The sequence below is a fragment of the Physeter macrocephalus genome, chromosome 1, assembly GCF_002837175.3.
Source record: "Physeter macrocephalus isolate SW-GA chromosome 1, ASM283717v5, whole genome shotgun sequence".
NCBI classification, from domain to species: Eukaryota; Metazoa; Chordata; class Mammalia; order Artiodactyla; family Physeteridae; genus Physeter; species Physeter macrocephalus.
Genome location: NC_041214.2, coordinates 31,374,139 through 31,387,988, shown reverse-complemented (window position 1 = coordinate 31,387,988; position 13,850 = coordinate 31,374,139). Strand labels below are relative to the sequence as shown.

General features: G+C 40.6%; 1 protein-coding gene across 3 annotated transcripts in view; it reads right to left on the bottom strand.

The window, feature by feature from the left end:
- Positions 1-13,522, bottom strand: part of STAG1 (STAG1 cohesin complex component) — a 459,692-nt gene extending 446,170 nt beyond the window's left edge. For all 3 annotated transcript variants that reach the window (XM_024131797.3, XM_028489469.2, XM_024131796.3), the window contains exon 1: positions 13,321-13,522. The gene's annotated coding sequence lies outside the window, so the exon portion shown is untranslated. The remainder of the gene's footprint in view (positions 1-13,320) is intronic.
- Between the last annotated feature and the right edge of the window lie 328 nt (positions 13,523-13,850).

Sequence of the window (13,850 nt, the reverse complement as noted above, 5' to 3'; positions counted from 1 at the left end):
CCATACGCAGGCCTCTCACTGTTGTGGCCTCTCCCATCGCGGAGCACAGGTTCCGGACGCGCAGGCTCCGCGGCATGTGGGATCTTCCCAGACCGGGGCACGAACCCGTGTCCCCTGCATTGGCAGGCGGACTCTCAACCACTGCGCCACCAGGGAAGCCCCGTCTTGCCCCTTTTAATATCACTCTACCACCAGCTCGCCCTGAATACAGTAAGAATGTACTTTTGTACCTAGGAGATACCTCTCCCCTTCCAGGCCTCCAGGAACATAACATACCATACTAGGTGTAACACAGGTTAGTCATTCATATATGTATGTTGACTGAGGAAAGCAAAATATCCGTTAACCAAAGCCAATTTATCATAAAATGACTTCAGAATTATACTTCAATTAGCTTCAGTAAACAAAATAACCATATGAATATTCAATTTCTGAACCCAGCTTTAAATTCAGGAAAAATATAAATTACTGTTTAACAATATCAGTGTTGGTTACTAAAAATACCTAATACATCTAATACAAGTCTACTTATAGAAAACTGCACAACTGTTAGCTAATAATTAGAACAAAATGATTTATCTTAAATTCCTTTTTTTTTTTTATTTATTTATTTATTAAATTCCTTTTTAATATACTGTTTCTGACAGCATTCTGTATATGCATTTGGGGGAGGGGGTCTGAGGAAAGTGGTAAAGCAATATATTTTAAAGGAAACATAAAGGCAGCCAGACTGCCAGGGTCTGAATCCCAGTTCTGCTAATTACTAGCTATGTGAACTCTGGAAAATCACTTAACTTCTCCATGCCTCAGTTTCCTCATCTGTAAACTAAGACTTAACAATACTGCCCACCTCATGGGGTTGTTGTAAGGATCACATAAGTTAATGTATGTAAAATGCTTAAACAGTGCCTGGTATATAGAAAATACTGTTAACTATTAATGTTACCAATACTGTTAACTATTAATGTTATTGTTATTTTGTTTCTTTGCATCATTATGGTTAACAGCTGCCATACTGGATAGCACATATACAAAACATTTCCATCACTGCAGAAAGTTCTATTAAACAGCACTGTAACAGACTACAGGATAGTTAGAATGCCTGATGAGATAATGCTTATCTTCTCTAATTTTTTAAGAAGTGCTTAGGAAAAAAGCACTCTAAACCCAAAGTAGTTTTTAATCTAATAACTTTGACAGGTAACAAAGAACTTGGGTTTTGGTCTATTTAACAAGTCAAATAAAAGAGCAGTGGTGAAGGAAAGAGAGACTTTTTTAAGGATCTCTATTCAACAAGATAACAAATGATTTTTTTTTTTTTTTGGTATGCGGGCCTCTCACTGCTGTGGCCTCTCCCGTTGCGGAGCCCAGGCTCCAGACGCGCAGCCGCAGCGGCCATGGCCCACGGGCCCAGCCGCTCTGCGGCATGTGGGATCTTCCCGGACCTGGGCACGAACCCGTGGCCATGGCTCACGGGCCCAGCCGCTCTGCGGCATGTGGGATCTTCCCGGACCTGGGCACGAACCCGTGTGCCCTGCATCGGCAGGCGGACTCTCAACCACTGCGCCACCAGGGAAGCCCTCAAATGAATTTTTTATTTCCTGTCTACCTTACCCTACTAAACACTCTCTGCAAAGGCTACCATACTTAGAAAGGGAACTTGTTATTAATTATATTCAAATATAATTATCAACATATCAAAAAAAAACCTGTGATACAGTATTGTATGTGCTTCTTTAACACAGTAAATAAAAGATCTAGAGGTGGGTCTAACAGCCCAATTTTAAAGCACTGATTAGGATAAAAGATATTTTGAGATATCTGCAACATCTGTAATTTAATATGAAAATATTTCTGATTTCTATTGGTAACAAAGTTACAGCATTGCTCATACAACTGTGATTTGTTGCCTACATTCAAAGTTGAAGAAAATGCTAAATCTCACTTAGAGGTTAGGGAAAATGAAAATGTTATTTTCCCATCTAAGTTTATGAAATCCAGGTTTAAAAAAAAAAAGTTGCTTAAGAGATTAGACTTCAGGGCTTCTGTGGTGGCGCGGTGGTTGAGAGTCCGCCTGCCGATGCAGGGGACTCGGGTTCATGCCCCGGTCCGGGAAGATCCCACACGCCACGGAGTGGCTAGGCCCGTGAGCCATGGCCGCTGAGCCTGCGCGTCCGGAGCCTGTGCTCCGCAACGGGAGAGGCCACAACAGTGAGAGGCCCACGTACCGTAAAAAAAAAAAAAAAGAAGATTAGACTTCAGAGTTATAAAAACCTGGACTCAAACCCACCGCTTCCTAGCTAGGTAATATTGGGAAAAGGTACTTTACCTCCTCTGTGAAATGTAATACCTATATAAGATAGCTGTGTTTATTATCATGCTACTCGACATAGTATTTGCCACATTCTCTATAAACGTGTACTATTATAATCAGTAACCAATTTCTGACAGTTATGTACTTCAGAACCCTCTGTGCATCAGAAAATCAGAGATTTGATGTCAGTTGGTCTGGGGTAGATCCCACCCATTCTTTGGTATATTTTTAAAGCTCTCAGGTGATTCTAATGTGCAGCTACTGGCCTAAGGACAAAGTTCAAACTCTAGTTTGGCACACTAGGCACTCTGGTCACTGCTTACAGCTCTATATTTTAATCACTCCTCTATAGGTAACCCCAAGCTCTTCACACACACTCAAATAATGCTTCCTCAAGAAGTGGGCTACAGTATTGGCTCTCAAACTTCAGCCTGCATTAGAATCACTGTTAAAACACAAATTGCTGGTCTCTATCTCAAGAATTTCTGATTCAATTGGACTGGGGTGAGGACCAAGAACTTGTATTTCTAACAAGTTCTCAGGTAATGTTAATACTGCTGAGGCAGGGAGCACAATTTAAGAACCACTGGGTTCTAGACTACATCACTACATTGTCCCTGTATATTCACCTGGAATGCCATTCCCATCTCCATCATCCCACTCTTGCTTGGCTAACTTTCACTTTTCTTTCAAAACTTATATAAGAATTTGCCTTCAGGAAGCATTTGCTCACTTCAACAAACCACCTCAGGGCATTTATTACCTACTATAAAACTTATCTGCCAAAAAAAGCACACTACAGAATATTCTTAATGGTATACTAACGCACAGGTTAGTTATCCGCTACCATACACAGGCTGTTTTGCAAGAATTGGGGGGAAAAGCCTCCTTTGGACAGGCGAATTAGAAAATGCTGAAAAAGCAAATGGACAGTTGGTCAAGCAGAATGAAACCTGGATTTCAGCCCCCACCTAGCCCCTTGGCCGTGGCACCTTTATGCAGAACACCACCAATTCCTAACCAGTACTGGCAGCCCTAGCACAGCCTACCACTAAAACACAAAGGAAGAGCCCTTAGATCAATCCTGGATTTGAGAAAGGGAGAGACGATGGGAGGAAGGGGCAATAAGGCTGTGTGGAAAGGATTTTTGGAGAAGGTTATATCACACCTAACTTCTGAGTCTTCAATTGCCTTCTCTGTACATCAGGAAGACAAGAACTGTGCTTTAATGTTTTGGCTCACTGTAGATGTTCAATAAATGTTTGAATGACTCACAATGACTAAAATTATATGAAGACACTTGCTAATCTATCTCTCACCAAATAAAGAAGCAAACACACACCCATAGCTGGAACCAAAAACCATAAATACTATCTAAATATTAACGTATTTGGCCTGTACACTAATCAGCTAGGGGAAAGCATTAATTATTCTAATAACCTGTTGGAAGATGAGACAAAAGGGCCTACTGATAACACACTTAGGTTTTTCAAAACTAAAGTCTTTAAAATCAAAAACTCTGCATTACCTGATTCAGAATTGATTTCCTGATTATTTCAACACGGACTAAAAAATTTACAGGAATCTTGGAAACTAATTTTACAACGAAGAAATTGAGGCTCAGAGAAGTAGTGACTCAAAGACACACAGCTAGTTAGTGGTAAAGCTGTAATTAAAACTCAAGTCACTGGCCCTATACTAGTTTTCTCTCTCCTATATCACACTCTCTTTGCATTTATAAAATAAAATATTAAATATCCAAAACTTTTTTTAAAAACTCAGATTAACCCAGGTTTTGTTCGCTCTACCTCATTTTTGTGAGAGGAAAAGCAGCCCTCTAACCATCTTACTTTGTCTAGGAACTTAAAGAGGTAACTTTCAAGATTATGTTTTGCTTTTGATAAAGATTCATTCCTAAGTCTCTTTGTTTGCAAAATTATACATCCAAAGCTAATATTCATAAATAAAAATCCTGATACAGTCTTCAAATTTTCTCAATCACCAAGGAAGCATTACAATGGCTTTCCAAGATACAGTACTTTCTAAAGAAACAAAGAGCCTGATTTTTAAAATACATTTAATAAGCAGAAAACTCTGGCTTCTTATAACTTTCACCTCTCTATTAACCTGAGTACCTCATCCTCGGACCTCTCTCATTAATAGAGTTTATTAAACGAGCTTTATGTGCTAATAAGAACCAATTAATTAAAATTCTTTGCTTCTGGAAAGTAATCTTATGACTTATCTGGATTACAATTTTATTCACCTTTTAAAATTAAGATTAATGTCTTTTGGATTTATATATAATGCAACATAGTCTAATAGTTAAGAGTTAACTTTTTAACTGACACAGCAATCCAGGAGACATGCTTTTATTACTTCCATTATACAAGTAAGAAAACTGAGATTTAGAGATTAAAGAATTTGCCAAAGTTTACATGCCTAGGAAGGAGATGAGTTAGAATTTGACACTGGCTGTGTAACTCAGGTGTCAGGAACTCTCTTGGACAATATATAATGGCTTTCTTAGCCCTTAATCATGTGATAATGCTTCCTTCATCTGTGAACATACAAACTTTTTAACTATCCCTAACAGTACAAGATAAGTAAGGCATTTTCTTCCTGAAAGTTAATTCAGGCTTTAAAAATAAAGCAGAACACAGCTTAAGACATTCTTTAGCTTTTGTATCTTGCATTCTGTCGTAAGAATTTCTGCACATATGCTACCTTGTACTATCTCTACTACAGAACAGAGAAAGCCTACCTCTCAGTACTCTAAATGAGATAAGAAAAAATAATAACATGATATAATAGAATCGACAAAGCTTTAGAATAACAGAGGGAATCAGGTACCTCAAAAGAGACAATCAGGTCATGTTCATGCTCGACTATGTATAAAACTTTTTTTCTGCCTGAGGAGACAAGCAGTGGTGTCTCAAACCTCTACCTGAACCTTTAAACCAACTCAACAATTATGAAGAGAAATCTTGTCAGAGAGCCTAAAAACAATACAGGTAATACTTAAGTATTGTTATCTCAATTAGAAAATAAAGGGACTACCCTGAAAAATTCTTCTGACTCTTCCTGACCCATTAAAAATAATCTATCATTTGGGGGGACCTGACAAGGAGAAGGGCTTGTCCTCTTACCTCTGAACTTTATGCTTCCAAAGTATCCTGAACCTAACGCCCTCACAACATTTCAGGTAGTATCCCTATTTGTTTTGTTGCTTTGGGGTTTGGTTTCAGTTTTTAATCTCTCCCCCATAAAACAGAAGCTGTTTAAAAGCAAAGTTTATGTATTTAACAACTTTGTATACTCACTACTAGTCACGGAGCAAGCACTCATATTAATACTTGCTGAAAGAATCTTAACTGGATTCCCATCACAGAGATAAGACAACTGAGGCCTCTAGAAATTAAATGTTCTACTCAAGACCACATGACTGTTATATGATAGAAAAAGAAAGAAAACCAAGTCTCTGTAAAATAAACTTCAAAAGATTACTAAAAGCATAAATAAGGCTGAGATTTAAATGCCCTTTTAACAGATTTAGAGTGTGGGTTCTGAAAGTAAGTCTGGGTTTAAATCCTGGCTCTCTCATTTATTAGTTGTCTGGCCTTGCAACAATTAGTCTACAAAATACCGTGCCTTATGAACACCACCACTTACCAAATCTTATGGTGCCAACAATAAATGCAGTAATGCCTTTGCAGTAAATGAAAATACAAAGACGGTGACAACTGTTGGCTGAAATTATCAGGAAAGATTTTACACAGATTCTACAGCTCAGTGTTTGTTTATTGTTTTTCCTTTCTTTGTGAGCTGTATCAATGATACAGCATAATACATAAAATCTAAATAATGGTTTAAAGAATTATCAAGTGAACACTCCATGTAACTACTACAAACATCAAGAAATACAGTACTCCAAAAACTTCTCTACAATGTGTCCCTCCCTCATCACAAACTTGAGAGGTTTAAGCAAATCTAATAAACTTAATTTAGTTAATTTAAGATTAAATAAGTTGGGCTTCCTTGGTGGTGCAGTGGTTGAGAGTTTGCCTGCCGATGCAGGGGACACGGGTTCATGCCCCGGTCCGGGAACATCCCACATGCCGCGGAGCGGCTGGGCCCATGAGCCATGGCCGCTGAGCCTGCACGTCCGGAGCCTGTGCTCCGCAACGGGAGAGGCCACAACAGTGAGAGGCCCGCGTACCGCAAAAGAAAAGAAAAAATAGATTAAATAAATTTAATCTAACCTGTAAAACAGATAACAGCAACATAATAATAACTTCCTCACAGGGTTACTGTAAAATATTTACTGGTACACAGTAAACACTCAATGAGTGTTTCTTACACACACATTATACCCCAGAACAAAGACATGGGGTAGGGTGGAGGGAATATAAGCATGTAATCAAATTGGTGAGAGCATAAAACCTACAGAGAAGTACAGTGCAGAGACAGAGCTGAAAAGCTAGGTTGGGGCCATGTAAGAAATAAAAGAAAAATCTAAGCTAATAACAAAGAGGAAACTGAGAAAATTCACTGGGCAGTTTTGAAAGACAATTCTCCATGGGTCTGTTTTTCTGCCTGTCTTGAAAACAGAGGCACCGACTGCCTTTGATCCAGTCTTTTCAAGTATATTTGTAGAATCTTGGAAAAAAGAAATAGCATCTCCCTCAGAGAAAAGGACAGGTATGTTTACAACCCATTATAAAGATTCCAGTTTCTCTAAGCTTGGGATTCCCCTCCTCTAACACAACCCAATGCATGTGCGAGTGTCACATCTTCACTCTACCGTGTACAAACTGGGGCTCCAAGATCTGACACTAATAGCTGTGGCTACTGCTATTGCTGTAATGCACTGTTCTTCATCTCTGACCAAGGAGTCTCATGACTCCATTAAACTGTAGCAGGTTAACTTAGCCTGCAAGTAGGGTAAAATCTCAGAACTTTCACAATTCTTGACAGGCATTAGCACATAATCAATGTTTATTATAACTGATAGATTCCACTTCCATACTGTCAGAAAGGATAAAAAATGCAAAAATCAACTATATGCTGCCTTCAAGAGGCACATTGTAAATATAAAGGAAAAAAGAGTTTTAAGTAAATGGATGGAAGAAAATACACTACAGAAACAGTAAGCTCAAGAAAGTTGGAGTGGCTATATTAATATCAGAAAAAGCAGATTTTAACACAAAGACTATTACCAGGGATAAAGAGGGACATTTCATAAAGCCCAATTCATCAGAAAGACCTAATAATCATAAATTGTATGCGCCTAATAACAGAGCTTCAAAATACATGAGGCAAAAATTAACAGAATTAAGGGAGAAACAGATAATTCCACAGTCACAGTTGGATATTTTAACATCCCTCTCAGCAACTGAATAGAACTAGACTAAAAAAACAAAACAAATAAAACAAAACCCAAGACATAAATAATTTGAAAAATGCTACCAAAACACCTTAATCTAATTGATATTTACAGAATAGTACACCCAACAACTGCAGAATATTCTTTCAAGTGTGAAAGGTACATTTACCAAGATAAACCATATGAACCATAAAACAAGGTTCAGTATATTTAAAAAGATTAAAATCATACAGAATATATCTCAAGACCTCAAAATAAAATTAAGTTGGAAATCAATAACAAGATATCTAAAATAATCCCAAATACATGAAAATTAAACAACACGCTTTTAAATAATCCGTGGGTCAACAAAGAAATCACAAAGCAAATCAGAAGCTATTTCAAACTAAAAGATAATAAAAATATCAAAATCTGTGGGATATTGCAGTGCTTGGAGGAAAATCTATAGCTTTGAATGCTTACATTAGAAAGTAAGAAATGTCTGAAATCTATGACTTTAAGAATATAGAAAAAGAAAAGCAAAATACATGGGGGAAAGAAAATTATAAAGAACAGAAACAAATGAGAGAGAAAAGACAAATGGAGAAAATTAGCAATGTTATTTTTGAAAAAATATATATAAATAGATAAATCAAGAATTAGACTGGTCAAGAAAAAAAAGAAAGAACACATTAATACCAGAAATTAAAGAGATATCACTACAAAGCCTATAAGCAATCAAAGGATAACAAGGGAATCATATAAACAACTAATGTCAACAAATTCCTTTAAAAATACAACAAAACTAACATAAGATGAAACAAAATCTGAATAGCCCTATATCTAGTAAAAAACTGAATTTGAATTTACCAAAAGTCTTCCCACGAAAAAAAAAATTTAAGTTCAAATGGTATCACTGATGAATTCTATCAAACAGTCAAGGAATATTGCACAAAGTCTTTCAGTCAGTAGAGGGAACACCTCCCTGGCTTATCTTATGAGGCCATCATAATCCTAATACTGAAGCCTGAAAAAAAACATTACAACCAAAGAAAACTACAAAATAATATCCCTGATGAAGAAATATCCTCAAGCCCTAACAAAATATTAAAGATAAAAAGGATAATACACTGTGATCAAGTGAGGTTATCCTAGGCATCAAGATTAACATTTGAAAACCACCACTGGTGTTTGAAAACCTGTGGTAGAATGAAGAGCACTGTTGCTAAATTTGGCTACTGCAAATATTTTTGTTCACCTACCCCAACATACAAGAATATCTCTTATCAGAAATATAAAGACATAAGTATAAGTGCTAGGTTTATGGTACATGTATTCTTCAACTTACTACAAGTCATTTTCTTTTGCAAAATGACTATGTCCCTCCAAAAGTGGGAGTCAAATTTCCCCACATTCTCATTAACACTTGATATTATCAGAATTTTTAATGTTTGCCAATCTGATAGAAGTGAAATGATTTTTTCTTATGGTTCTACTTTGCACTCTCCCAATTACCAGTGAGATTATAATTCGGCTGTGGGTTGCTGTAAGTCATGATACCACATAGGTGAGTTGCAACCAGCATTCTTAATTTTAAAAAAACAAAAAATTTAAAAATCAGCGTGTACCACATACAGGTTAGACATTATTTCCATGGTGTGTGTGTCTGTACTGGGTCACAACATAAAATGTTTTTGTAACTTTGAGCTTCTAGCAAATTAAAAGCCATCTCTAGAGCTGTTTAATTACAGCAAAACTCCTTAGAGAAATTTGGGCAACTAACTGGTACATCATTTAGGCCCATAGTACTAAGGATGTATCTTATAAAGAAGGTAGGATTGAGATGTCCTTTAAGCACTAACTGGCTTAAAGAATTAGAAGAGGGAGAAGAAACCTGAAAGAAGAAATAAGGAGTGAAACCGAAAAAGGATTCTATAAAACAAACTGGTCTATGACCTACTTAAAGCTCACTTAAAAAGAATCACATTTGTCAATAAGACAAGGTTTCTCTCAGCACTAAAACATAGGAAGTTAGGATCCTATCCTCTTGGCTACCATAATGACAGAAAACTGATCCCTCCTTCTCTGTAGACACATCCTAATTCCCACCTCAAGAATCATCTCTTTCTTGGGCTTATGCAAGAGCATCCTCTTAGGTCTCTGCTTCCTACTTTTCCCTACAGAGCGTCACAGTACCAAGAATCATCTAAATTCTAGAGATTCATATTTTAATTCAGCTAACAAAGATTTTCCAAGCGCTTACTATATCACCTCTCTAATAAGAAATTAAGCTGTATCTCCCGAACAATTTTAACTCCTGGTTATAGTCCCTAAATCTTGTTATTCGTAACTAAAACTGTCCTAATTGCCTCCTCTTGAAGGTGTTTTGCTTCTTGGACTGTTAAACCTCCCGCACACCATGACCAATTTCTGCTACCCTCTTTGTCCACCAATAATATCCCCACTCTATTTTAAATAACTATTCTTTTTCATAATTCCCTCTTCAAAAGTTGCTGGACCAATCACACCACAGCAAATGTCTGGTGTAATGAGTTTATGAATCTACCTGTCACTTAATAAGAGTGTGATCTAGGCATTTAAATTTCTTAACTTCCCTGAGATTCAATCTCATCCCTTAAATGAGTAAAACAATAGGTATCAAGCAGTAATGAGAATTAGATAATCTCTATTGCCTTTTTTCTTTTTACTTAACTTTTTAACTTTTAATTTCCTCTAAATGCAATAAAATGCTTTTATAGAGGGACGCATGTCAACTGAGGTACCATGAAATACAAAAAGGAAAAAGCATGAAGACAAAACCAGTATGAGTAAACTTACCAGGTGGGGTTATACTGCTCTGCCTAGGTGCTCTTCTTGTACATCCGGATTCTAAAGAAGCAACTGTAAAGATACTTCTTTCCCCATGGCAAGCAAAATTCTAACAACCCACAATGACCCACACCCTAGTATATAACCCTCCCCTTGAGTGTGGGAAAGACCTGTAAATATAATAGAACATCACTCCTGTGATTTTTACATGGCAAATAGATTTTCGCATATGTATTTAAGTTCCCTAATCAGTTGAGTTCACCAAAAAGGATATCTTCCTGACTGTGTCTGACCAAATCAGATCAGCTTTAAAAAGGGGTCTTAAAAGGGAGTCCAAAGGACAGAGACAGAGTAAGCCAGAGCAACTGACTTCTGCTTGCCTGGATGAAAGCAAACAGCCATGATGTGAAATGCCTACGTGAACATGTGGTAAGGAACTGAGAAAGGTCCTTGGCCAACAGCTAGAAAGAAGATGGCAACATCAGTCATACAGCCACAAGGAAATTCTGCCAACAAGTAGTGAGCATGGTAGAAGGTCATGAGCCTCAGATGAGAACTGCAGCCACAGCTAACACCTTGATTTTAGCCTGGTGAGATGCTGAAGAAAGAGCCCAAAGTACCCAGATTTCTCACCTACAGAAACTGAGAGCTAATAAATGAGTGCTGTTGAAGCTAAGAAATTTGTGGTACTTTGCTATACATAAAAAGAAAACTAATACACTCCATCAACATAGGACAAAGCAGAAAAGGATAAAAAGGGGGAAGAGACATCTTTTTCCTCCAGAGTGCACTGTATCTCCTCACAGCACTGATTATGAAGATATACAGATGTGGAATCAAGGAAAAAGATTAAAACTATAAAATTACATAAATTTTTACAGTTTTAATAATTAAGGGCTTTTCCACACACAGCTTGCTATACAACTACCATATAACTTATTACCTTCATTTTCGTGATGAAGAAAGAAAGGCTGGAAGAGTGACACCCCAAAGATCACAAACCTAGGGTATGTTTAAAGTAACTTCAGTCCAGGGCTCTCTCCCCCCTACCACAGCCCCCTTAAGGCTTTACAAGAGCCATTCAAATCAACAGTACCTGTATACTGTCTTCAAGGGAAGCATTCCTAGGAACATAACAATTTCCCGTATTTCACATCTATTTAAATACCCCTTAGCTTTGTCAGAATGTCAAAACTAAAGTGGATACTGAAAAATTTCCAATCAAAAGTAGTTTGGTTGTAAAAATGACCATGGGTAGACCATTTGAATAAACTTAATGTACATTGTGAAATGTAGTGAAAAAACTTTAGCAAAACGCTTATCAGTTTTCTAGTACTTTATTTAGATAGCAAACAATTTGTGTTATAACTATTCTCAAAAATCCAAAGCAAGTAAACAACCTTTCCGAATCTTTCTCTATTTCCCCCCTTGGGCAAATTTTTTTAGCCTGAATATTTTGTACGCTATAAATATGAGAACGTGGTACAATATATCATACAATACATAGGTTGTTTTTATTTTCACTGTTATATGTATTTTCCTAAGTGCTTCACCATCAGAATTTGCAATTTTCTTAAAAAGATACAGGAAAATATAGAAGGTGTAGTCAAATTCCACATAAGTTACAAATCACACAACTTTCTTTATGCCAAGTCAAATACTTTCATAAACACTATGTTTGCTAAGAGATGCAAAATAAAGTCCTTTCTAGTCACAACCACGAGAAGGAATAAACGATATATTCATCATCTTAACATCGACTTTAACAGCAAATAATTCGCTGTCGTCACATACAAACAGCATCGTTTTGAGTCTATAAGCGTCCAAAACCATCCCATGATTTATACGCCCGGGGCACGATTCTCTGCAATGTGAAGAAAATCGATAAAATTTCAAATGTTGGTGAAAGGGATGACGTGACAATCCTAAAACCTGAAAATTTCTTAGTCTCTACAGCACACAAGAAGCACCCAGTCTGGACTCTCCAATCGAGGCCCAGGTCCAACTCCAGGTACTCCAGTTTCCCAGCTCTTCACCACCACCACCCCACCCCGAGAAAGGAGGGAAAACAACTTTTATTGGCCTCGTCTCCCGGGGGGCTGGCAAACTAGCGGGGCAGTGCTCCGGCCTGGACACGTTTCACAAGGAGGCCTCCGTCGGGGGCGGGGAGGGCAGATAGCGGGAAAGCCCGGCTTCGACGTCCCCTCTGCCCCAAGCGCCAGCCCCCCGCTCCACCCCACCGAGAAGAGGCCTGGGCCGGCCGCCAAGCCGAGCGAACCCCCGGCCCCTCAGCCGAGGCGAGCTCGGTGTCATGTGACGCCGCCACCGCCGCTAAAACACCGCAGAAACGCAAGGCGGCGGGCGGCGTTCGCACCAGCCCGCCTCGGCCCGGCCCCGCCGGGCGCGGGCGAGTCCCGAGAGTCCAGGCGGGGGGGCGGAGGGCGGGCTTGGCGGCGGGCCCGAGCGCGCCACAAAGGCTTCCGCGCCCGTCGCCGTAGTGCCTGAACGGGCGGGGGCACAATTTTCGGGGCCCGCGAGAGGGGTGCGAAGCGACCAGGGCTCCGGGGCGCCCGCCGCGCCCACAGTCGTTCCCCCCGGCTCCCGGACGGCCGGCGACCGCCGCGCCCCGCACAGGCCCGCGCGGCCTCCCTCCCCCGCGCGGGGCCCGCGCCCGGCCCGCCCGCTCCCCGCTCGCGCTCTCTCGCTCTCTCCCGGCCTCCATCTTGGATCGGCGCTTCCAGCCCCCGCGCCGCTGCCGCCGCATTCCCCCTCTTTCCCGCCCCCCGCCGCCGTCGCCGCCGCCCGCACTCACCTCAGCTGCCCATCCGGGCGCAGCCGGCCGTCGACCTAGTTTCCCCCCAAAAGTCTCCGGTGTGTTATTCCCGATGTGGGGGGGTTGTTACGGGGTGGTCGCCGGGGGTTCGGGAGCGGGGGCCGCGCCTTCAACGGAGCTGCAATCCTAACCCGCCATCTGGTGGCATTTTCCACACGCCAATGGCGCCGCTGCAGACTTGGGTCCGGACCGCCCTCTGCTGGCCGCCGTGCTTACTGCCTCGCTGACGGGACGGACCTGCCCGGAAAGGGGAGGGAGCTGAGGCGCGAGCAGGCACCCGCGGCGGGGACGCGCGCAAACGCTTTCCTGTGGGGATTACGCGCACGCGCGCCAGCGGGGCGGGAAACGTGGCCGCTGCGTGGCGGCCCGGCCCCCTCACGGAGCGCTGGCCCAGCTCAGCCAATCGCGAGCGGCGGATACCTCTCCGTGAGGGCCCTGTGGACGGTTCGTGGCCGCCCGAGGCGGGCGGAAGGATGGCCGCGGCGGCGCTTGCGCGCCCCGCTAGCTGA